Source organism: Haemorhous mexicanus, chromosome 5 (genome assembly GCF_027477595.1).
Source record: "Haemorhous mexicanus isolate bHaeMex1 chromosome 5, bHaeMex1.pri, whole genome shotgun sequence".
In the NCBI taxonomy this organism is placed as follows: domain Eukaryota; kingdom Metazoa; phylum Chordata; class Aves; order Passeriformes; family Fringillidae; genus Haemorhous; species Haemorhous mexicanus.
In genome coordinates, this window is record NC_082345.1 from 41,358,390 (window position 1) to 41,384,893 (window position 26,504).

At 39.7% G+C, this 26,504-nt stretch overlaps 1 protein-coding gene across 1 annotated transcript in view; it reads right to left on the reverse strand.

Annotated features, from left to right (window-relative positions):
- The window catches only part of FRS2 (fibroblast growth factor receptor substrate 2), a 52,149-nt gene extending 36,976 nt beyond the window's left edge, over positions 1-15,173 (reverse strand). The window contains exon 1 of the mRNA XM_059846934.1: positions 15,037-15,173. The gene's annotated coding sequence lies outside the window, so the exon portion shown is untranslated. The remainder of the gene's footprint in view (positions 1-15,036) is intronic.
- Between the last annotated feature and the right edge of the window lie 11,331 nt (positions 15,174-26,504).

A 26,504-nucleotide genomic window follows, 5' to 3' on the forward strand; every position in this document is an offset into this window, starting at 1 on the left:
AACTGCTTTCTTTTAACATAGGTTATGCAAAGCTAAGTTCATATAAAGGCAAAGTTATGTGCAAAGTGTGAACCTGTTTAAAAGTTGGGAAGAGTTTTATACATACAAAGTACAGTATTTCAGTTACAACATCATAAATTCTACTGATAAGGCTTATTAAATCTAGAATTATACATGTAGCTTCTTGGTATTCTACAACTTCTAACGTGCTAATTCTAACTTCGATTTACATTGGAAGTGTCAAAAATTCTGCACAAATACAGCTTCAAAAATTCCTAAATATTTAAAAAAAGTTTTAGTAACAATTTAGCCAGTACAGATTTTGTTTTCTTACAGAAGTGCACTTAATTTTGCATTTTGTTTAACATAAGAGCACAAAACCTCATTTAAGTGTACAAGTTAAGATTAAGCTCCTGACAGTTAAGCTGTTTCAGCTGACTGATGGAAGTCATTCCCATCATTTCTCAAGAAGTCAAATAGGGATATCAAGTTTTAAATTATACTTTACATAACTACTCAGCATGAAACCTTTGGAAGTTTGACATTTTCTAAACCTGATCACTAAAGTATTCAGCAAGCATAGCTACAAACTGAAAGATTTTTGTCCTCCCACCTGCAAAAGATAAATAGGAGAAAAATTAATTCAGAGCAAGAAGAAACTTTAAGCCTTCACATTTCACATTTGATTTCTAATGACAGTGCAAGCTAAATTGTTTGTTTTCACCTTACACTTACTACTGTCCTAGTTTACTCAATACCAGTTTAAAAACTTATTCTACTTGGCTTTTAACTTTCAAGTTAAAAGGATATCTTTGAAATTATGACTACATATTGTCTGAAAATATTTTGGCACTGGCACAGAATCTGCAAAGAATAGACCAAACTTTAACTTAATTATCCTTTTACAAGAACTGTGGTTTGAGAAAATACAACAACTTCATAAACATAATAATCACTAAGAGTAATTGCCTTTGGCAGTAAAGTCCCAAAGCAAGTTTGGATATCCAAGATAAACCACGATTCCTATTCTTTCCCCCTGTACTTTTCAGTTAATATAAAAATTCAAAAGCAAATGAAAATGGTGCATCTAACACTGTACAAGCAAACAAAACACAAATTTCTGTCAGAGCAACATATTACCATCAATAAATAATTAAATCAGTCAACAAGAGTATGTTAGAGAAACTGCAACCCAACAATAAAATCTGCAGAAGTTATATTATTTTCTAGAATAGAAATAGAAAGAAACTGATGGGAGTTTAGATGCAGTTACAGAAGCAGTGTGAAATAATCATTATGCTACTTACAGTGTACTTTAATCCCAGATACACCATCCCCTTACTGCAACCCCTTTGTATATACTGGAAGACACCCAAAAGCACAGAAGCCACTTATCCCTGTCTAAAAATATTGCAGGGATTTTGAAAGTACTTTAGAACTAAGAAACAGGATAATTAGCTAATGTTAAGACAGTAAACCACCATGATTCAAATTCTATATGTAACAGGCAAGATTAGGATAAATTAAAGCCAGCACACAAAATTCCTGAAAAACAAGCTTCTTCCTAACTGATTTCAAGTCCCCTTTCTTGATCAGCTCCCATACAATTCCTGTGCTGATTCACTGCCTTACTTTATCTTGCCCAGCTCCTACAATTTCTGTTTTAGCCCACCAACCTTCAGGTTGCTCACCTGTGCAAAACACTGCAAGTTTTCACAAGTCCAGTTCTACATCTGAATTGGATGTATTCCTCCTAATAGCTGATCATTAAAAGAAGTTAATTATTACTGTGTTTGTAAACATATGTGCTTTGATACCTCTGTACAACTCCAAGTAAATTACTTGACTCTGAACATTTTCAGTATTAGTAAAATAATATCCCTACACTCCTTCATAAATTCCAACCCATTTATGCTGACTATCCAAATATACAGCTCAATTTCTGTACATTACCCCCCAAACTACAGCAGAAGAAAACTGTTCAGTTTAGTTGGAAGTCAATGCTGTTTAACAAGGGAGTTTTAATTTACGTTATTTCACTCATCCTATATACACCTGTAACGTCTCAAATGAGAGGGATGCAAAATGTAGTGCAGAAGGGAAAAGAAGCAGTTAGAAAACCACAACAAGATTATATTCATACCTTGCTTCTGCTGTGCCAACAAGTAAAAGCCTGTAGTATGATGCAAGGAGAGCTGCTGTCAAATTCTGAAACCTGCCTAGTGCTGCAGGCTGATATAAATTCTCCTACTGCAGCAGTGACTTTTGCAGGCAGCCCTACTACACCTTCAAACAGGACTACGAGCATGTTAACTTTGCCCTTTCTAACAACCCCACACAGCAGCAGCATGAATCAATTAACCCCAGTGGTGTAATTTTTCTGTTATTCAACCTAAACTGCATTAATTCTTGACTGCTGAGGCAATACATTTTGTCTATTACGTTCACTGAACTACGACCAAACTGGATAGGACAAATTTGGATGGGTATGTTATTGCCATTTTTGTAACTTACTATGTATTGAAGCAAGAGCTGAGTTCTTCAACCTCTAGCAAACCTTGATGGTCATCAGATAGCCCAGGGAACCAGAAGCAATCACAGGATTCTAAGAACTCATTCTGCTACTTGTGTGGTACTGTACATGACTCATTTGAGAGTTTCCCTAGGGAATCTTCTAAAGTGGACACTTATCAGAAGTTTCATTACATTTTTAAGTGTTTAAAATCTCTGCCAAGTTACTACTATACACCTATGCCATCAATTGTGAAATATAACCTCAGTTGAAGCACATCTAGTAGCTTTGTTAGTTAAAAAAAGTACTAAAATGGATTTAAAAATAATGCTTAAAATCCATATGAAAAGCTGCAATGCACCACAAAACCCACTAGAACAATTCATTACATTAGGCACAGGTCTAATGTGTGCCTGTGAATGCACACACTTCACAGAGAAGCATTTACAGTTTTCTTAGAAATAAAATTAAGTTCTGGGAAGTAGCAACCACCATCACCAAAAAGCCAGCAGACAAATTCACCGTACTCACTAGGCGCCAGCCCCCCACCAAAATCCCCACCTTATTCAGGAGACAAACACTGAGCCACTCACAAATCAGCTGCTAAACTGCTGCAGCTTACAACATGGCCTCTTAAAGCAAACAAACAAAAAATACTGTAAACTGTAAACTCATTTACAAATAGTTTAATCATGTGTGTGCAAGAGGATTGCAAAACAACCTATAGAAAAAAGTGTCCCCAGATATGGCACTGCCATTTCTGACTTAAAAACCCAAACCTACTGATACACAGTTTAACTGTTGCTACTTCACCCAAGTGTACAGCTGCTGGACAGAACTGTGCTATTCAAACAAATTAAAAATATAGTTAGAGAAAGGGGGAATGATCTACTCACTGCGCATCAGCACCAGTATAAAACTTTCATGGCCTGGAAATAAAGTGTTTCTATTAAAATATTCCAAAAAAAAAAAAAAAAAAAAAGGAAAGTCCTTGATCCCAAATTATACAATATTTAGGAATGACCAAAGGAAATCCAGCTTCTAGATTTCTGTGATTTTTGCCAAATTTCCATTTAACAATGGTTTTACTTTCACCACTAACATGAGAGTAATATATTCACAAATACAGTTTTGAAGCCCAAAAAAATTTTAAATGAACTCTGTTATTAGGATTAGCCTATCAGCAGCTCAGCAAATAGCTTTTAACATACAAAATTTAACACCAAACATTTTTGGTAACAATTTTAGTTGCATTTTATTCACAACTCTAGACTTGTATTTCAAAGACATCATTCCCTTGTTCTTTCTAGTTTTATGTTCTTTTTACCTGTCCCTATATTCCTACAACTACCCACTTCGAAAGAGTTCATTCACACTGGAAGGTAATCACTGATGTGACTCCACTGAAATAGTCTGATATTGGAATTAATTCATAGAAAGCCTTTGCAATGAATGTCAACCAAGATCTCTCAAAAATCGCTGTCAGACCACAATAACTACTGTTAGAAGAACTAATTAAAAAAACCATTTCTAGTGTTCACCACTGCTAGACTTTATTACTCCATCATCAGAAGTATTCTGTGATACTTCCTTGTTTGAAGTCATGATTATGGAAGGTACATTTCCCTGGTACAGCACACTCAATAAATAACATTTCATACAGAATAAACCTAAAGTGTAACTACTTTAAAAGCTCACTAATACAGTACGATAGGACACTGCTGATAAGAATCCAGTGCACCCTCCTTAATGCACTGCTCACTTCAGAAGTCAGCACCAAGGAAATAGAACCACTGCATCCAGTCATCAGTGCAAGAGCTGTCTGACATGCCACATAACAACTGATTCCATCTCAATTTATCAGCATAAAGTATCTCCTGGTAGTTAACATTTAATCATTTATTTAGAGCTCCCCCCAGAGTACACCACTTATAATTAAGTACTTTAGCCTGTCCTCAAGGCCTCAGCTGAACATGTTTCTTCTCTTCAGACACCATCCTACACCTTCAAAAATGAATCCTTCCTATGGAGAGCTTGTAACCAGTAAAGCTAAACTGATGGGGTAATGGCACAAACCTTCAGAGAGGTAGTTTTAATTTGATACTACTGACAATGTTAAACTGCTTTCACTTTGATATGAAACTTTTTTAAAACCATACAATTTACAATTAGTAAGTTACATCCATTTAACAAACAGAATTCTATACTACAGCTGAAATAAGAAACACAAACTCCTCAAGAGAAGTAAATTTAAATGTAGCAGACATACATGAAGTTGTGCTCTTTGGGACTAGTGAATAGGGACTTAAGAGAATAACGAACTCTAAAGCAGAAAGAAATAAATATTTATTAAGTAAATGAACTGACACTTAGGGACCAAAATCATTATAAAAGAAAACACATTTGTGAAGGTCAGACAATAAACATAACACTGTAGGCAGAGAAAATCCAAGACAAATAACTTGAACTTTAGATTTTGAAGAGCACTTTGTTGCACTTTACTAGTAGAAATATTTCAAGACCCTAAGTGGCCATAAGTATCTAAAAATAAGAGTCATAATGTACACTTAAACTCAAAGAGTCCTACAGAAACTAGAAGCTTATCTAAGTTTCTGGTATATGTTGTACCTCTGAGACAACACACACATTGCTCTAGAAGTAAAGAGCCACATGACAAGCTGGAAATGCTCTCCAAAGCTCTGTTATCAGAAAAAGTTCTGGAACTTAGGGAGGGAGAATATAAGTGCTGCACAAGAAAGGTTCACCTCTCTACTGAAAAAAAAAAAAAAAAAAAAAAAAGGAGGAAGGAAGAAAATACAAAAAAATTAAATAGCTTGTCTGAGGTCTTTGTAGCACCTTCCCTTTTTTATTTCCTCTATACATTATTTTCTAGTTCAGCAATTTTTAGGAATGGAGTAGCAGGACCAACTGGCATGTATTACTCAGAATTTCTCTATAGGGACAACAATATTGTTAACATAATACTAAATAAATACCACAAAGTTCAAACGGAGGGAACAGTTTATTGGACTGGATTTAATATTAGCTTGTTTGTTCTTTTTAAGATCTAAAAAGTCTTAACTATATACCTTTTAACAACAAAAATTAAGATAATGGCATCATTCCTAGCAAAACTGCAAGCACAGAGGAAGCTCTTTCAGGAACTGAATACCATCACCTAAAACCCGTACAGCAAATGAAGAAAGAGATAGCTATCAGAGAGATAAGAAGGCCAAGTATTCACATTCATACTGAGATCTGAATATTTGCCAATTAAATGCTTTTTGTAGCCTAAAGTAGTGGACAATTATTTAAGAATTTAAGACCTCGTTCAGTCTGGCTACACAAATACTGTAGAGTCTGACAGGAAACATCCAGCTTACTTTAGCATTAACCTGAGAGAGTTAACACTAACTATCACTGCCCTAGTCCTTTTACATTTATGGCAATACAAACTGATGAGCAACACATACACTACATTCTCAATTTCGTATGAAAGTCTACTCAGCAGATTTTAAGAGAAGAAAACATAAGGCGGATGCCATGACACAGAAGAGATTCACAACAATTTAACCATACTATCCCAAAACATTTCTAAGATGCATACAGCAAGCTATACACTAAATTCATTATTTTATCTATTATAACTAGTTTACTTTTTCATGATATTACCAGCCAAAAAGTCCCAAATTACAAGTAGCCACAGCAGTTTACCTTTCTCCAAAATAAACCCCCCAAAAAATCACAAACAAAATGCAAAACACAAGCCACAGAAACCTTGGGACCAAAGCTTCATGAAACATGAAAAAAATACTTAAGAGTGACTTGGCTTTAATTAATAACAAAAATAAAAGTATTACCTCTGTTAATATTAGCATTAGTTCTACAATAAGTCAAGTATATGACATAGCACTTAATACTACTTTGATTGCCAGTTTAATTCAATTCTTATATTATTCCAATAAAAGCTGCAGATTACATCTGCCTCACCAGAGAAAGCTGCAAAGTGCAGAAAACAATATTTACTAATTGAAATCACATATGATACTAAATGTCCACAAAATATGACACTGTATTTATTCACACAACAGATTTTAAAGCATGCCACTGGTGCACTTTACTCCAAATAATATCACTGGACAAAGGGATCAGATTTAAAAGACATACAGTGATATACATTTCCCAAGTACCTATAAGAAAAGATCTACAGGTAACATGTATTCCTGTCCACTTACACAGTTTAAAATGTTATTTATCTGTATAAGCAAAGAGACAACAGGAAACTCTAATACCCAAGAAGAAAGGTCAGAGGTGCAGTCATTTTCTCTTGTAATAGTATTAACATATATAACATCTCAGAAGTTTTGTAAATCAAAGTATATGACATGAAACATACGTAAAGACGTGGGGGGCGGGGAGAAGAAAAAAAGACGGATTCAAGTGCCAAAAGCAAGGAAAAAGACTATGCTGCAGAAATATGAGACATGGGTCTTTGAATTCAAAGACAATAAAGGAGCTTTAGCTAGATGAAGAAAGTAACAGACTACTGAAAAATTGTAGCAGCTGTATTTTGAACAGATTGCAGAGATAGGAATATCAGCAAAGGGAGAAGGTACTTGAAGTACTCCAGATGGCAGATACAGAAACTTCATTTGCAAAGACAGAAAAAGAAAATGTGGTCTTGAAAATATTATTTGGATGAGGAAGGAGTATATTAATAAAACATGACTGTGGACTCAAAGAGAAGAAGAAGAAGAAAGGGGTATTCCCAAACAAGTGCCCTCCCTGGGTGAGGGAGGATTAGTACACTGTCAGCAGCATTGCAGATGGCAGACAAATGAGTTAAGTTTGAGAGAGAAGATAAAGAGCTCTGAAACATTCAAAATATTTATGATGATTAAAAACACTGAAATGAAATGCAGGACTGAATGAAGACACATAAAGAGACACGAGACTTCATAAAGTTTACAGCAACCTAAATATAGAAGATGCAGAGATTTCTATGAACGTTGCACACTTTGGGGTCAGTGGGAAGAGGGTACAGAAGTGGGAAGATGCTTGCAGCAAGCAGCACCACAAAGGCAGGAGAGGGTCAAGGCTGTGACAGCCAGGCAAGTTTCCCCTACATCATACATCCTATCATTCCCACAAACCTAAAACAGCTTAGTTATGTGTTTTATAAAAAGCCCAACTCACTTTGAAAATTTTTAAAAAATTTAATTGCATTATTGTACCACCTGACAGATACACAACAGCAACTACCTTCAATTACAATTTCTGTGGTGATTTAAAGGAAGAATGTATTTTATTTAAACTAAAATTTGTGTTCTAACTACATGCCTCAATCAGTGTGGAGTTACTGAAAAATACAGACAGATACTAAGTAGTCTAACACCCTCTACTTGTAATGGTTGCCTCTACTTGTAATGAAAAGGCTAAACTTGTGGAGTGACATCAAGGAGAAAAAAAGGTCCCCCTATGTTTCTGTAAGAATTTCTTAAAAGAAAAACAACAACTGTGCTTTAAAGGAGTAATTCAAAGAGATTTAAAAAAATAATAATAACAAGCCCTACAACAAATGCTAAGATGTCAGAAGAATCTTAACATACTTCCCTGAAGAAGTAGCCCTCCCTGTGTTTGCTTGGTATCTTAATTTGCCTTGGGTTTCAAAACCCTAAGCTTGCCAACAGCTATTCCATTCAAAACCTCAGGAATTCCATTACTAGTTTTCAGCTAAATTAAAGGAAAATAGAAGCATTCAATGCATGGCAAAAGTATGCACAAAGTGTTTGTTGATACTCATAAATAGACTGAAAAATTTAGCCATGTCTGAAGGATAACTGCTGCATATTCAACTCAGGTTTGCTCTGCTATTCTGCTAAGCAAAAAGCTGCTGCTGTCAGTTCAGGCAAGCTCAGCATAAGATTGATACATTGCTACCAAGACTGAACACAGCACTAGGTCATTCATTTCTCACTTCAAGTTTAAATATAAACTAAATTTTGCATTTCTGCAGGAGAAAAAAAGGAAAGAGTGAAAGTTCCCTCTTTAAAGCAAATGCTTCAACATCTCCATTAGGGAAAAAATGTCTCACTATCCTAAAGCATGGCAAAATCAGTCAACTCTCCACCCTGTCAAACATCTTGCAAGTAATGAAATAAAGACATTTCATCTCAGAAATTCATCTAGTATTGTGCTGATGAATATCCTTCCAATGTCCACACAACTGAGTCTCTTCCAGATCATGATATTTTACGATTCTCAGCAAGCAGTATTACTACAATCACATTTGCCAAATAAATAATGGTAAGAATGACATGTCCCCACCTGCATATTGTGCCAGGTGTCATACTATCACACAAGAAGGTAATATCCCTGTGTAAAGCATTGAAGAAAATCTCTGTGAAAGACAAATGCTTCATCTGTGTCAAGGTGTGAAACCCCAGCAGATACAAACCAGTATGCAATTTAACTTCTCTGGCAGTAGTGACAGGAGAACATAAATAAACAAATATCAACACACTATTTTAAACTGCAGTTCTCATGAGAGATCATATCTCATGAGATATCTTGCATTAAAAACCCAGGAATCTGGGTACATGGGATAGAGAGTTTATTTTACCCTTCAAAAGGCAGGAAATGAAAGCAACTTTTCACCATTGAGTCAGCAGCACCCAGTTCAGATCTGGGGTTTGCAGTAACCATCACCACTGTGTGAGTGACAGCAGCAGCACCTCAACCCTGCCAGGACCAAAATCACTAGGAAGAAAAGCCAAGGAAAAGAGTCAGTTCTTCAGACTGACAGCTTGGGGCTCTAGTCTATCCTGACTTGGGCATACTTACAGGAAAACTGTCACTATCTCAGATATGCCAGCTGCCCACAGTACTTTACATTTGCTACAAGCACAGACAATTAATATGGTATTTGTGAACTAGATTTTTCTCAACAGAAAAGTAACAAACACACAAACAAGAAAAAGATGAGTAGCAAGACATACTTGAGCATCTTTTCCATAAGATGCACATTTATCAAAAGGAAAGGAAAAGGATAAGCTTAAAACCTACATCTGGGGTATTTTTTTAAATCTTGGTCCAAAAATGTACCAATACAGAGGTGTTTCTATCTACAGCTGAAACAGAACCTAAACATCTATTTAAAAAAAAAACAACACAAAACCAAACAATAACAAAATAAAAATAAACCAAAAAATCCCAATTCTGTGAGAAGAAACAGCAGGTGTAGTAACTGGCTGATTCTAGAAGCTGAAGTAAATAAAGGCCATCCAGCATGGTCAGGTATGACTGCAATGCCATGCAACACAATGATTTTACATTTGCACTATCTGAAAGGAACACGCTGCCTAACACAGGTACTAGTATTACTTTGTTGACTGAGACTCAACCAAAAAGTTCAGGGAATACCCTGGACTGCCTGAGAAGTCAGTGACAGATTGAATATCACTCCTGTGACAAGGAACTTCTCATCTCACTACCTGACATATGGACGTAAAAGCATTTTAGGAAAAGAACAAAATAAAACATGAAATTAAAGTACTCTAAGACATGAGAAGGAAACAGTCAGTAATCTCAATGCCATTTCCACTAATTAGAAAAGAATGCATATAGTCAGTCCCAAGCATGCAATAATCATGAATTTTTATTGTATAAACATCAGAAATAAGTTATTAGTTCTTTTTATTTAAGCCAAGAGGTAATTATTTCTGTTGTCATTTGAAGCTTGAGGGGAAAACTGAAATTGTGGAGAATCCCATGGTTGCAGGAATAGGGAATTCAATAAAGAGTGAACTAAATTCACCATCATTATTGTTGCCACCCTGCCAGACTCAGTGAAGATGAAGCTTTGAAAAGTACACTAGAGTTGGAGAAGACATGACATACATAGTCAGACATTTGTAAGCACGTATATATGAGAAGCACATATGAGAAAGCACCACACACCTGTTTATCACCAGTTCAAGTTTAAAAAGAATTGTCACATCTAGCACAGAAGGGCCAACAACAAAAGATAATGTTTAAGAACAGAAAACTGAAAGTCTATTACAACTGGTGCTCTACAACTCATACACAACCAAAATACCATCTGCATGCCCTACATGAAATTACACATCTCTGAACAGCAGTTTTCAGCCAACAGTTCCTCAAATCCTTTTGATAAAAAATCAGTAGCAGACAAAAATAAAAGCCACTACATTTTTACAGAAAACGTTACTTAGGAGCTGCAGATAGGTCATCTCTTCCAGCAGTAGCTACTGCTCAGTTACTCATCACCACTGAGCAAAGAGAGACTACCACCCATACAGACTTGCAACAGAGTGAATCATGTAAGAGCACACCTATCCACTTTGGGAAAAATTAATCAAGGTAACTGACCAGGGAAGGTAGGCTGAGCTAACACTGTCTATTTAATGGCTGATTATGCCTAAAGCATGTAACACTGCATATGGCTTCCCTGGTGGAAAGGATTAGTACATGCGGTAAACTACAGCAGAGAAGGGGAGACAAATGGATGGGGGACACTCTATCTACAATTTTCACAGATATTCGGGGAGAAAAAAAAAAGTTAAAAATCAATGCCTATCCATATCCTGAAACATTAACTACAACCTCTATGACAGGCTGAATAAGACAGATTTTGAAAATGACTAACCATTATAGTTACTTAGGAAGAGAAGTCACAGACTGTCTCCCCAGAAACTGTGTGAAGTTATAATGTGTATCTTACATCAGCCTCATAATTTTCATAGATTTGTTCTATTTGTTACTGCAAAATACGTTGCCATTTTCTTAGTAGACACTGATCACTAACTTTCCTTATTTAAATCTTTTACATTTAAAAATTCAATATACATGCCAAAGAAATTAATTTGTGCAGTAATTTGATGAACACCAGTTATATGAAACAGTAGGTACCAAATATTTATTTTTAATTAGTTACTATACAAAAGGCCAGATTCCTTCAAAGCACAGAATGAAATCAGACACACACTACCCTGATTTAAGGGGTCTTAGATGTAAAAATTCCCATGAACCATAACCAAGTGATGTCTTGAAACCTTTAATGCTGTACCATCTTAACTTCACAGAATTAGGCCAGTATCAAATATACTTTAAACTGGCATCACGTGTCACTGTCACCAAAAGAAACAGACACACCCTGCTCCCCTTACTGCTTGCTTCCATCCCCATCTCTGCGCCAGCACAAATGTTTGTGCAGCAAACTGATCCAGCTCAAAGCGAACCCTTCCCTGCCTGCCCCTCCCCCAGGTTAGTTCAGTCCTCAGCCCAGCTCACCACATAACCATACAAGTATTTCCTGCACAAAGGAGGAAGCAGCAGAGCAGGGTGGAAGCAAACAGGACCATGTTTTTCAATGGTGGAGCTGGTCTGTGCCAGCTGTGTGCCAGTGCAAAGCAGCAGCATGAGCTGGAAGGCTGGAGTCCTGCAACACCAACAGATCTGTCTGCACCAGCCTCCCAGATCCTGCACCAACCTCACAGCTCGAGGAGGGCTGTGGTCTGCCACTCATGCCTTTCCTCTCTGGGATCCCCCTCCTCTGCTCACACAGTCACTGACAGCTGTGCAACTGCTGGGTGAGTTGGTTCAGGGTGCCAAGTCAACTGAAAAATAATTCTACCAAGCAAAAAAAAAATTGCTAATTTTCAGCCAGTACAGGTTTGTGAACCAGTGCAATCCTTACCAGCACAAGGAAGGAAGAGAAGGAAGGATGCTGGGAAAGTGGGAGGTCCAATTTTTATCAGCTGTGGAAACACTCAGACACCACCACATTTTAAATTTCAACTTGCCTCACAGCTGAATGTGACTATTTTAATCAATGTTTTCCAAAGATTAAACCTTATTCCAATCTTTGCAGGAGCCTAAGTAGCCATAGTCTACTTGGGCACAAGAAGCAAGAAGTGAGGCCAGCTCACTACATTAACCACTTTTACCCCTCATATTCAATACATCAAGGAGGGAGCATTAGTTTCTCTAACTTAATGATAGTTTTACCAGATAATTGTTTTAAACATCACTGATTAAGCGACCTCAGATATTTGCATAAGAAGAACACACATGGAATAAAATAACTGCAGTCATGTTAAGTATTATCTTGACCACAGTTTAGTACTTACAAGGAATTTAAATGGTTCTGGTGATTTAAGTTGTCTAACAAACCTCTCTACTCAGGAGTGAATTTCATCCATTATTCAAAAAGTTGTTTTGCTTAAACTACAAGTCCCAGCCATCACAGAAATGAACAAAATCAATTTCAATGAGGTCATAATCAGACACCTAATAAATATGGATGTAGTTACTTTCAAGCTAACTTTTGATCGAAGTATTGTAAGAAGGAATACAGACTGTTAGCAACCATCTTTTTAATTTATAAACAATGGGGTTTGTAACTGAATTGTTAAATTTAGCAGAGAACTGTTTCCATGCAACGTAACTGTACGTTTATGTTCATCCAGTTAACAAAGAAAAGAAATATAATCATATCAATTCAAAAGATAAGACCTAGCAACATTACAGTTCAAGAAGTGAAGGGCAGAATCAGATGCTTTCTCCTGAAAACCACTCTCCCCAAGTGCCATACATTGTATTTTCCCAGTGAATGAAACTCTCTTACAAAGCTAGATTCTTCCACAGACTACCACCTGCCTACAGCAGCATTTTATAAGATAACTGATCCTCTCCTTAAGAGAAATTTCTTGTATGATGAAAAAGTGTTCCAAAGTACTCTACCTATAAAAATTTTAGAGAAGTAAGAACAGTTTATTTTTACTACAATTCACCACCAACACTTGAGAGAATACACTGAGCTGGAAAGTGAGCAAAACCCTGAAAAGCTATTTAACCATATATTCATACAACTGCTGGCACACTGTTTCAACAAGCATTTTCAAAGGATTCTCGACATGGAAGTAAATAAACTCAGGGCTCTCTGTCAAGGAACAAAGTTCTTAATTTTGTTCCCTTTAATGTGGAGCTAGCAGTTGGACCTGAACCGATGACTTATACAGGTTTCCTTTCAAGCAGGCATAGACAGGTGTGCTGTTCAAATGCACTTGCTAACCAAGGAAAACAGACAATGACTTTCCCTAGCAGTTCTGCTGATTTCAACAAAAATACAGAATGCTTGTTGGATCTGAACCTGTATATCTTAATATCAAGCCACTTTTAACAGAGAAATAAATCTTTAAAAATTAGTTTTTCATTTTGCTAAATACAAATACACTGTAGAATAAGCAGAACAGATTGACAGGTTCATGATATGGAATTACTGCTAATGTTGACACCATTAAAGATTTACTCAGAGAACTCTTTTTGCTCATTACACTAAACATCACTTTGTCACTAGGCCTCCAAGTTAAAAAAAAAATCCAGGAATATTTAAAAGTCACAAATAAAATGCTTGTTAAAAATATTAGTATCAAACCACAGTTGGCATTATTTTCAAAATACTTACTAAAATCAATCTTGATTTCTACACTATTTCTTCATTGCAATAATAGCATTACTTTCCACTCACAATCCAACAACATCCCTAGTGATTTCTAATTATGATTATCGCATCTTAAGCAATGACTTTGAGCAAGATGCAGTGACCAGGAAGATCAAAGAACATGCATTTTTCTTCCAAATTTTCAAGTTTAGATGAGCACACAAGCCAAATCAGCGCTGAGACACCTTTTGATGTCAGTGTGTCTTCAGATCTATCCTTGCTACATTTATTTGTAGCGATATGTCAGAGGAAGGGCAGTTGAAAATGAGGAGGAACTGAGCTCGGTATGGCTTTCATTCATATGCACAGCACCCCTTCCAAGAGCCGGGAGGATCCCCTTCCCCTGGCAGGCTCTGTCTGCGGCTCCCAACGCACCGACCCGACAGAGCTCTCCGTTAGTCTCGGGGCTCGCACCCCGAACGCCCCCCGGGCTTGCTCACAGACGTGGAATAGCAAACGTACTTATCTTGTCAGCCGAGTGACGGACACAGCTGACCTAGAGGAAGGTGCGAGGGCTTGACAGGTGACACGAGATGAGACACAAGCATCAGACACGCCGAGCAACGAGGAGGCGGTCAGGCAGCCGGGACCGCTCCCGCGCCAGACCTGCCTCCAACACAGCCACAGCAGGGACAAATTTATCGCCTCGTCTTTTGTTTCTAAAGTCGCACTCCGCTCGTCCACCCCCGCTCCCGCCCCAGCCCCACGGCAAGGCAGCGATTCCCCTCCGTGCCCGGCCTTCCCCGCCCAGACACAGCCCGGGGCCGGAGCCCCCCGTGCCCGCGGGGGCCCAGCAGCCACCGAGCTCCCGCGCCCGGACCCCCGGGGAAGGAGAAGCGGGTCCTACCGCGGGGCACGTCCCAGCCCGGCTCCCGCGGGAGGAGCCAGGACTAGGGGCTGCTGCGGGGCCTGGGGGGCTCCACTGGGAGGGGGCGGCAGCGGAGCCGGCCGGGCACCCCGCGGGAAGGAGCGGGGTGAAGGGGCGAGGACCAACACCCACCTGGGCCATGAGCCCCGCGCTGGCCGCCGCGCCGGGCCGCCTGTGACGGGCGAGACGGCGGCCCCGCGTCGGGCCGGGGCACAGCTGCGCCTCCGACCGCGGCAGCGACAGGGCCGCGCTCTGGGCCGGACCCTGCCCGGCTCCGCTTCCGGAGCGCGGCACGATCGCCTTCCGGGGCAGCGCCGGGGGAGCCGCGGGGCGGGCGGGGCGGGCGGAGCGGGGCGGGGGTCCCGGCAGCGGCACCGCCCGGGCGGCGGGGCGGCCGCGGGGCTGCGCCGGGAGCGGCGCGGGGGCCGGCGGGGAGGGAGGCGGCCGCGAAGCGTGTCTTACTGGTTCCTCAGGTTTGAAAAAAAAAAAAAAAAAAAAAAAAAAATTAAAGCTGTAATTGCACGCAGAGCTCTGGGAAGAATTGGCTCGGTTTGCTCTGAGTGTTGGTGCTGTAGCCCTCGGTGTCACGCTGTTACGTTGGGCGCTACCGCCGTGACTCCTCACCTACAGCCGTCCGAGTTGGGCCGTGTTAGTCAGGTTGCACTACATGCGACTGAACGCAAAGGCTGGCGCTGTGCACATTAAAAACAAAGATACGGCACAATTGATGCGGGAAACAAGAACCAGAGGCGGTGCCACACCTGTGCAGGTCTGTGGAAACGCTTGACACTCCTGTTAGCCAATGCAAAAAAACCCCAGATGTTTGTTCTTGCTCTCACTACCTCTGTGTCACCGTGTCCGTTCCCTCTTTACAGGCCGATACTTGTGACAGGTCTTGGACCAGAACGCACTGTGATCTACAATGAATCTTGAATGTGTAGGTTTTGTCCCAACATACACAGAAACACACTGCTCACAGTCAGAGCAGCCAGCAACCTGCATAAAATTCAGCTTTGTCTCTTCTTGCTATCCACCTCCTTTGGCCGTAATCGAACTTCTGAACTCTTCACCAAACAATGCCTTGCACCAAGTTGCTTCACAGAACAGTTCTGTCTATGTCTATAACTTTCTCAGGAGTTGTGCACCTCCTCTTTTGACTCTTGTTTCAGTCAGCTCATGATAAAGAGAATAGAAAATGTTGTTCTCACAGTTGCTCACTTTCTTCCCTTTCCTAGACAGTTACTGCTTTGTAGCAGAAATTTTGAAAGTAAATGGATCACTACTCCACTATCCTAAGATTCATTTAATCTGTAGGTTGCGTGAGAGCTGAAAAAGTCCATGCAGAAATGTTCTTCAGATGGACACGCTAGAAAGGTGATACAGTATATATAATACCTAGAAGGAAAAGGGTGGAGAGAGTACAACTGTGGTTTAGCATTTGTACCACCGCAGCTGTTGGCTCCTGTGCATGTGAGTCAGGACCCAGAGGACTAGATGGATAAAGCAGAGCAAATGGGATTTTCCTATACCTGAGTCATGTAATAGGTGAAGTCATGTAGCAAACACTGTCATCTAACATACAGTATCTGCTCGCGTGCCATAAACATAATATACAATGGGCTACAAAGCAATAGACCATTCTTAAACATCTGCAGGATTCCGTGTGACCTTCTGTCCTGGTATGGAAAGACAGGTGCCTGCTAAAGAAGGCAGGAGCCTCCCCTGAAATGGAGAATGCAAACCCTTCCCATCCCTCTGAATTGCTATGAATTTTAAATTAAGGGGCTCTCAGGCAAAAAATATGGGAGCAGGAAATAACAGTTCTTTAATAGGGAAGGGAAAAAAATAAAAGGATAAAATAAAACAATGCAATACACTAGAACAACACTGCCAGAGTCAGAACCCAACCTGACACCCTGTTGGTCAGGCTGTTGGTAGCAGTCCAGTCAGAAAAGTGGCTGCAGTCCTCCTGAAGTGTCAGCTGTGGTCCTATTGGAGCAGGGGGTCCTGTAGAAAAGGATGTATTCTTCCTCCGCAGATCCATGGAAGAAGAAGCAGCTGCTGTTCTTCTGGGAAATCCAGTGGGAAGCCATGCTGGTATTCCAAAATCTCCAGATTATATCTGGGTAGCAATGCTTGGCTCCTCCCTCTGGGCGGAGCATCTCACAATGGAATGTTACAGTTCATATCAGCCATGCAATGACATTCAATAGCCTGTTATCAGCAGATGTCCCCTCCCCGAGGGAGGGGTGATTGTGATCACTCAGAGAGAGAGTGATGTCTCAATTCAAGGAGAATTGCCCACTTGACACAAGACAACTGCCATTCAGATGGTAATAGAATACATCTTGCCTTGCAATCTTTCAAACACTTTCAGGTCACAAGACTTGCCTAAAGTCTGTTCTAATGGAGTTGTTGATCCCCATCTGCGAGTGCACATTCAACTAATATTGTGCCTTGCAATGTTTTCCCCTAGTCTTTTCAGCAGTGTCTGGATGAACAAGGAAAAAAGTTTTGACATGTCTCTTCTTCTGGGTCATTTATTTATTTTCTCCTCCCTCTAGCCTTCACCACGTCTTCACCTGTTCATTTAAATGGCTGCACTTTAATTATGTCAGCATTTGTATTAAATTAGGATAGCACAGTGTCTCTTTGACAGTCAAGTTCAACATCTTCATCAAAGGTGAAGTGCTGTGTTTGTTCATGTGTGAAACTGTTCATCCTTACTGTCTACCTAAGCGTTACCTTACCCAGCTCACTCAGATTTACTGACAGACCAATTCAATATTTAGATACTGGAGCTGCACTTAGTGGCTGTTGTAGATCTTTCTCCAGGGCATTTTCTTGTTTCTTGAGTCCTTGCTGTGTCGCATTCCTGGTGGGAATTTGTGTTCTGTTCTTGCTTCTTCTCATTCTCACTAGATAGATGTTTTGGATCCATGACATGTTTGTTGCTGCTGCTATCTAGAATCATTTCTATTATTCCAAAATGAGATTATTGCAGCTCTGTCCAGATGCTGCATCAATTACAAGTCTTTCAAAGATTACATAGCTGCTTACAGACTTTTGATGGCATCCTCATTTCTGTTAGACCTTGCTAAACTTTCTTTATGTCAGCTTTGAAGTCAAAAGCCTTCTGTGTTGTTTCACTATAGCTCACTTTCTCTCTTTTTAAAAATTACGTGCTTCTACCATCTTTAAAGCCTTTCCATAAATATTTCATCCATAGATAAAACTTGTAAAATTATTATTTGGTAACTAAACTTTTCAAATTGTTTGCTTCAGCATTTCTTTATGTGGCATTATACAGCCACTACAGGGTGTGCTAAATGCATGGCTTTTCTGAGGCAACAGAATTTAAAAACTAGGTCATATAAGTATTTTTGAAAGATTCTTAGTCTTTTAAGAAGAAATAAATTTGAACTGCATCAGATATATGATAGATTGTATTTGCAGAAGTTCTTATTGCACTGTCTTAATGTATTTCAATGTTGATTCATAGACCACTCTTGTTCCAGGTCCTGAATCCTTACAAGATGATACCTGACATGTTCTGGTGCCTTTTATAATGAAATTGGACTCTGTAGATCAAGTGCTTTTGCCCTTGACCTGTGTTGATTTAGGCAGTGTTCAATTCTGTAGGCAGGAGTGCAGTCCAGTCCCATACATTCTAACAACAGATTTTTTGCCCTGCGCTGGTAAGCCCTCACCTTGAATCCTGTGCCAGTTCTGAGCCTCTCACTGCCAGAAAGGCATTGAGATGCTGGAGTGTGTCCAGAGAAGGGAAAGGGAGGTGGGGAATGGTCTAGAGAGTAACTCCCTCAGGGACAGCTGAGGGAGCTGAGGTCGTTTAGCCTGGAAAAAAGGAGACTCGGGGGGAGACTTTATTGTTCTCCACAACTACCTGAAAAGAGGCTGTAGTAGGATGGGGGTCATCCTCTTTTCCCCTGCAACTGGCAGCAGGACAAGAGGAAATGGCCTCAGGTTCCACCAGGAGAGGTTCAGGTTGGACATCAGGAAGAATTTCTTCATGGAAAGGGTTGCTAACCATAGGAATGGACTGGCCAGGGAAGGTGGTTGGGTCACCAATGCTGGAGGTGTTTAAGAAGTGACTGAACTTCATGCCATGGTCTAGTTGACAAGGTGGTGATTGGTTACAGCTTGGACTCAGTGATCTTAGAGGTATTTTCCAACCTAATTGAGTCTCTGATTTATCTGATTAAAACAGTGCTTTCTTATTTATTTTTTATTCTTTCTTAATATCTGGACCTGACAAAGAGAGGACTGTTGGGGAATAGAATGCCAGATTCTGCATTCTGTTTCTGCAGTTTCCTTTCACATGCTGTTCAGAGATTCATGGCAGTGAACTTCTCAAAGCCATGAAGTGGAGACTGATATCTCTTTTTTTCAAGAACTTTGGAACCTTTTGCATTTCATGTGTGGTTTGTCTTACCCTCTGGGAAGTCTTTTCTGACCGGTGTGAGATACGTCTACGCCAGCACAAGGCCTGGATGTGTTTCTGGAGATGAACATGGACTCAGATCCTTAATGTTTCAACTTCTACTCTTGCAATAAACATAGGAGAGTATACAGTTTCTCTTAAAAATAAAATCATAGCAACAGCCTCATGACAAATCACAGAAGTTTGCAGTCACTTTGTTTTTTAATACAGAAGGACTTTGGAATTCCTGCCTGTAGGCACCACCTCAACACAGCTATAGGTGAGGGCTGTACTATAAACACTCTTTCCTGGTTTATGACTGCTGTGAAAGCATGTTTCTGGTTGAAATGCAGTGCAGAAGCTTGTGCACTTTCTCTGCTACCTAGAGTAATTGTATTCTGACCCACGCTTTCCAAAATCCACTTGACACTAACAAACCCTTCTTTTTAAAAATTCAAACCACACATTCAAACTATGAAAACATTTCAGAAGCTGGAAAATAAATTTACAAAGGGAGAAAGTTGGACGTAGTATGCTAGCTGAACAGAGTAACTCGAGTCACGTCATTCTGCGTCCCCTCATGTGTGGCATGTTAAGTAGAATAACCCTTTGTATATCACATCAAGAAGTTTTTGTTTTCACAACCAAACAAACCCCCTGCATACAGTAAGGGCCATACACCAGCTACTTATAGCCAGATCCTACTCTTCTTATGAAAGCACACCTCCCCATTACAGTTAATATTTGGGGTTTTTTTTCAGAAGGAATTTCAAGGCTGAGCTAGTTTAAACTAGTAGTTTACAGCTTCATTGAGTATTGTCATTAGTTGTGATTTCACTTAAAAGTGAAAAAGAAAGTATAAATCCAATGGTAAATAAAGGTGTCATGCAGCTGGACATTTTAATTCACGTAGTGATTTTTTTCCTGAAATGACTGCTGGAATATGACAAAATTTCTGCTCTCACAGGGAAAGGTGGAGCAGACCTGGTCATTCAGGAATTCTTCAGATGGCTGTTTGTATTGGAATTTGGTTTTCCTCAGTTTTATAAATTGTCTTGTCTTTGTACAAATAAACCGCTGACAAGGTTAAAGGATCCATGTGTTCTAAGTAATATTCTGTGAAGGACAGGGTAGTTGTGACAGCTGGTCAGTAAACTTTTAAAGATAATACAATGAGTTGCAAAAATGTAATTTTAAAACTAGGTATCTCCTCTGACCTCCTTTTAATCTGAGCTTGCTGTCTGAGGTATTATGTAGTTTATTCTTAGAGATGTTTAGTCCTTTATCATTTGAATATTGAGAGCCTGAAAAACATCCTTGCAAGTGAAGCTGCTTTTTGGACCTCACAAGTATATATTCTAATTCAGTTCTTCTCACAAGTTAATGTTCTGTGTAACCAAGTTGAACTGGTTTCATTTTCCTGAAAAAGGCTGTCATATGCAGTTCCTGTAACTTCTTGGTGACTGTTTCCCCAGAGAACCATCAGTTTGTTGAATGTACACACGTCTGTGTCCAGGTTATTATGTCTGTAATAAACAAGTGGGATATAAATCACATTAAGGGCCTCAGAACTGCATACACCTGACTATGTGCTATGTACAAAAAACAATGTCCAAAGAACACCATCACAATGGCAGACTTTTACAAATTAGGCAACTTGTGCAGCTGTGGTTTTGGCTTCCTTGTGGGCACCAAGTATGATAGAATTAGGTTGCCTATTATACAGCATTTTTCTATTTTGTGCCTTTTGGGGGACAGAATAGAGGCCTCTCACTGGAGGAAAAGCTGGTTATTTTAAATCTCTGCATGCACAAGTGTCCTTTGCCTTATTCATTTAGTGAGTAAATACTTAGATATTCTTGGGGCATTTGTCATTGTGTTAGTTGATACTTCATTATCATTAGTGGAATTATGTCTGTGCTTCTTTGGCAAGAGAAGCAATAGACTTTCATTTTGCTTACAAGGAAATGTGGGTTAAGTCTGCAGCATCTTGGTACTGCACAGCTCAGATTTGTGGCCATTAATGTTGAGTAACCTTGGTGCTGGGTGAATTCAATTGCATCTGGTTCTCTGTCCAGGTTTCCTACGTGGTATGTGAGGGAAGCAATTGGACAAAGAAGATCACTTGGGATCCACTCTGAAAAAGATGCTTTTCACTGTGAAATGATGTCTATGTGACTGAAGTCACAGTCACTGGGGAGTAGTGCTAAATAATCCTGGCAAATGCTGTGCTTGTGTCAGCTGTGCTCCATGAGCCAGTGTTACAACTGCTATTGGAAAACTTGTGGGTGGACTGTGCACCTTTGCCTCAACCATGACAGTGCTAATTCAGGAATATTCAGTTAAGTCCACACTGCGAGTTCATAACCAGGATGCTGACACTCCATTTTGCCAACACAGCAAGTGTTTCATTGTTTCAGTGCAGAGGCAGAGCAGGCAGGCAAGTACAGATGCAAAATTAAAAGTGTGTCCCTCAAAATCCTCAAAATAACAGAGTTGGAAGGAGCTGCTTGCTCCACTTGGAGTTCATGTCAGTGAACTTTTGTTGCTAGACACCTTTTATGCAGAATGTGCATATTCATGGCTGGGAGAAGCCATCCTGTCATTTTCCTGTAGTTCAGTGATTAGAAAGCCTGAAAATGACCTGTGAGAGATGTGGGTTTCATTTCATCCTCAATCTGTAAACTTATAAATTAGTATTTTCCAGATACTCAGTGTGTGCTACAGCCATCACAGAGTTAGCACAGCTTCCTTCAGCTCTGAAATCAATCCACTGAAATTTTTTAATTGATCACGTGGGCTGGACTTTTAGGAATGGAATTAGCTTGCTGGGAGGTACATGTGAAAGCAGTCAGAGATGTTTTGGGAACATTACCGAAGAAAGAATTTATGGATGTAAGCACCTTCAAAGCTGGAAAACAACTGAGTGAGAATTTTTGAGACAGTCATTTCAGATTTAAGGAACAGAAGTGTTCATTTTCAGCATCTGAGCCTTCTTGTTGGAATAGTCAGCAAGACTTGTCTCAGGTCATAGAAGCTAACCAGTGACAGAGAGGTGGGGTGAGGTTTTAGCATACAGACAAATACGTCAGACTGTGGAAAAATCAACTTGGGTTTTCGTAGATAGAGGAGCTTTGTCATAATTATGAAGTTCTTTGACAAAATCAACAAATTGATAAACCAGGGTGATACATTAGTTGTAGTGATTTCAAAAGAGCCTCTGGCACTGTCTCTCAGCAGTGCTGCTAAAGAGTACCAGCTGTCACAGGCTAGGAAGATAATCCCGTGAATTAGTAACTAGCTGAAAGAGAAGGGTTAACAAGGTAGCAATAAATAGTCATTTTTTACAATGTGGGAGAGTAGATTGTACTCCCACAGGGATTCATGCTGGGACCTGCACTAGTTAGCATACTCAGAAATGGTCTTGGAAAGAGGCTTGAGTAAAAGCAGCAGCACAGTTTGCTGCTGGTGCAAAATCCTGTGCAGTAGTTCACCCCGAAGCTGATAGCAAGGAGCTTCAAAAGGATCTGCTTCTGCTGAGCAGCATGGGTGTTGGACTAGAAGTGGAAATTTGGTCTCTAAATGTAAAGTAATGCAGGCAAAACAGATAAAGGAAATAAAAGCAAAGCAGTGCATTAGCAGCAGTAAATTGAATGGAATACATTGGCCTTTGCTTCTGGTTTTTCCTAGCCAATGATTTACAAAAACCTGAATATATATCAAAAATGATTGTGCTGTACCTGACCTGTTCTTTCTACCCTTGACTGTTTAGTCCTGGTCATTAAGTCCAGAAGCGAGTTAGGGATACTTGTGTAGCCTGATGCAGAATGGCCATTTGGCAGCTAATATAGGACAAAGACACTGTCAGAGAGGGTCAGAGAACTGGAAAAATGGTGTATTGCTTCAAGGAGGCAGCTACAGAAAGAACTTACTCTCTTTCTTTCTTTCAGTCTCTCTATCTCTCTTTCTGTCTCTCTCTGTCTTTCTTTCTATAATGAAGGTGGTCAAATATCGTAAGGTGTTGCCAGGAGAGGTGTGTGACCTCCTTCCAGGGAGATACCCAGAGTCTGACTAGACATGGTCCTGAGCAGTCTGGGCTGACTGGCCCCACTTTGGGCAGCACCTTGTCCTAAGTGGCCTCCAGAGGCCCATTGCAACCTGTGGCTTCTGGCTTCTTAGCACGTGCTTGTGCCCTAACTATGCATTATTTCAGATGGCATATTCATGACAGAAGTGGAATGTATTTGCTCCAGGTTAACAACTATATATTAAAACTCAATTCAAGAACACCGTGGAGCTACGACCCTTTGGATTTGACATGAATAAAGCAAGAGCCAGCTATGGTGCTTTCTGTCTAGTGGCTTGACACAGTATTAAAATACTTTGTAAAATGTCAACAAGAGGAATTGATTGTCAGGGTGCAGCTATAGCAGGAGTCAATAAGTGGTGCTGTTGTTTGTCCATCCTTAAGGTTTTTACTTTGAATGTCTTCTTTAAACAAATGACATAATTCATTAGTCAGGCACTGAATGATGGGGAAGAGTTAACCTGGCATAGCATGTGCTGCCCTGTGACATGATGTGTTTGTGTAGGTACATATTCTCTGGATCAAACCTGTCTCCAGCAAGAAAGTCAGTAAAAAGATGTTCTTCACCCTGATATGTCTAACTAGGGTCAGTGCTTCTTAGTACTTGGGCTAAGATCTTTGCAAGGTGAGATAATGCCTGTTTGTGGCTGACTGCTTCTGTTCAGCACCTGGAGCACATGGCATGAACAAACAATTCAGACTACAGCAACACCCAAAACTGCCCATCACTGCTTTCTCCTGTAATAGAAACTTTTATTTGTAAGCTGAAGATCCTGCCACAGCTCAGCAACTCAACAACCATGTGTTCATCAGCAATACTTATGGAATAAGCTGAGTCCTATAGTTTTAAAGAACAAATGTACTTCAACTTAATTACAGCCAGGCCTGAATAAAAATTAAAGGGTTTGCATGTTTGTTAGTCTGTATGTGGGTAGAAAGGCAGTGAGGGTAAGATAATAGTCTCAAAAATGTATTCTCAGAAAACATTTAAAACCACAGCAGGGTGTGATTGTATGCAAATAAGTATTTTTGCAATAGCAGATTAAACACCTTATGGAATTTGTATGGAAAACTGCATGCTTGTACTTGATGTAAAGTATGATTAAGCACCAGTGTGTGGAGTTTTTGCCTTTGGTCAAAAATTAAGGCAGATTTAAATCAATCAATGGGGTTTTTTAGTCTTTTCACAGTATATATTATAAGTTATGAATGGTGTCTATTTGAGAGAAAACACAACTTTCTCCTTGGCTCTGCATTGTTACAAGAATATATCCTGCTCTGGTTTCCAATCAGTAAATGCAGGGAAGTAGCAGAAAGTCTGGTGATAACACGGCAACATGTAGGATCTGAGACAGTGAGGGAAGAAAACTGGCAAATGGATGTCAACTTTTACTAGAATAGCTCTTACTGGATGTATTTTGCATCAGCTTACAGACAGCTTTTCATGAATGGGTAAATGAAGCATTTCAGGTTCCAGGACTACATTTAAATGAACTTTTTTCATGTTCAAAGATTGTTAAAATGACCCTCAGGCAACCTGGTGCCTTTAGGGGCAGCGGGTACCTTCTCAAAAAGCTATCCTTAGCAGTAGTGGAAAGACCAGCATTGTCACAGGCAGATAATTGCTGCTTGGTCATTTGCATAGCTAAGGGACATTAAAATTGTCTTCAATGTTAACTTCTAATCTACATTACATACCAGAGTTGTGTATCTGCCTTCCTGAAACTCCTTTCTTTACACACAAATTAGCTGCAATGCAATGAGAGTGATACCATGGCTTTTCCTAGAAAATTGGCCTTTGCTATGCTCAGGAAGAAGTTTAAAGGAACATCTAAAGTTGCAACCTGAATTTTTTTCTCCTAGAAGTGATAGAACTGATTTAGCAAAATCAGATACAAAGGTGATTGTTTTAATCCCGTTTTTCCTATCTGGAGTAGAAAAAATAAAATTCATCACTTCCAATTAACTTTTATATAAATAGTGACATAAATTGGACTCACGGCAATATGCAGTTTCTCTGGGATGGATATAGTACTTCAGGAAAAGCATAAAAGCTCCTCTGAAGAAGTCAAATTATCATGTTGAGAAACAGTAAAACACACTCTCTCTTCCAAAACAATTCTGCCTACTCAGCAGTAAATCTACTGCTGAGGGAACCCAAGCTCACACTGGCAGGATTACGCTTCTGCCTCTTAATCATAATTTGTTAGTGAAAGCAGTGGTCAAAGGAAGTGCAGGGTCAGCTGTTCTGAGCACTGGTAGAGCAGGCTTCACCCTCCCTCATTCGGGTGCCGTTATCCCACAGACTCCAAAATCACATCTGGACACGAGCAGATGAGTAGATAACTAAGCACTGTGATTTTTACAGACAGGTGAAAACTGGAGCACTCTGAAAGGTATCACCTGCCCTCCCCTGGAAGGGTCTCACCCCTGCTTAGGGCAAGGCTCGGTTTTTGAAGCTGGTGCTGAAGTACTGATCATACCCCGATGTTTTAAGAGAAGAAAAGCATAAATGACAAGGTTTGGTTTTGGTTTTTTTCATTTCTCCCCATCATATTAGGAGTGGGTATCTTCAGGAAAAAAAGAACCTTACTACCATGTGGGCAGAAACCATCAAGTGAAGGTAATGGGCCATCCCAAGTGATGAACCACCCTGAGCCCTTCAAAAAATAACTTTTCAAATTAGAGTTGAGACAGCCAGTGTAAAAGTCTGGAAATAATTTTGGGCATGTTCCCTCAGAAGAGGCATAGAAGAAGAAAAGGTGACTTGTGGCAAAGCAGAATTATTGGTAATGAAATGTAAAGCTGTTTTTACACTGCCTCATTTTGCAGCCAGCATATTCTTTCTCTCTTTTAGGACTGCCTAAGTTCACACATAAGTCAGTGGAAGCAAACTACATAATTGCTTGAAACAAGGGAAATAAAAGCAGAGTTGTTAACGTAATGATATTTTAAGCAATAATTATTTCAAGCAGAAATAATTAGATTTCCCTTCAGTAGCATATAATAGATTACATTTTAAGGCAATTTAGGGACAAAATCAAAATATAGACCAACATTATTCCCTCATGC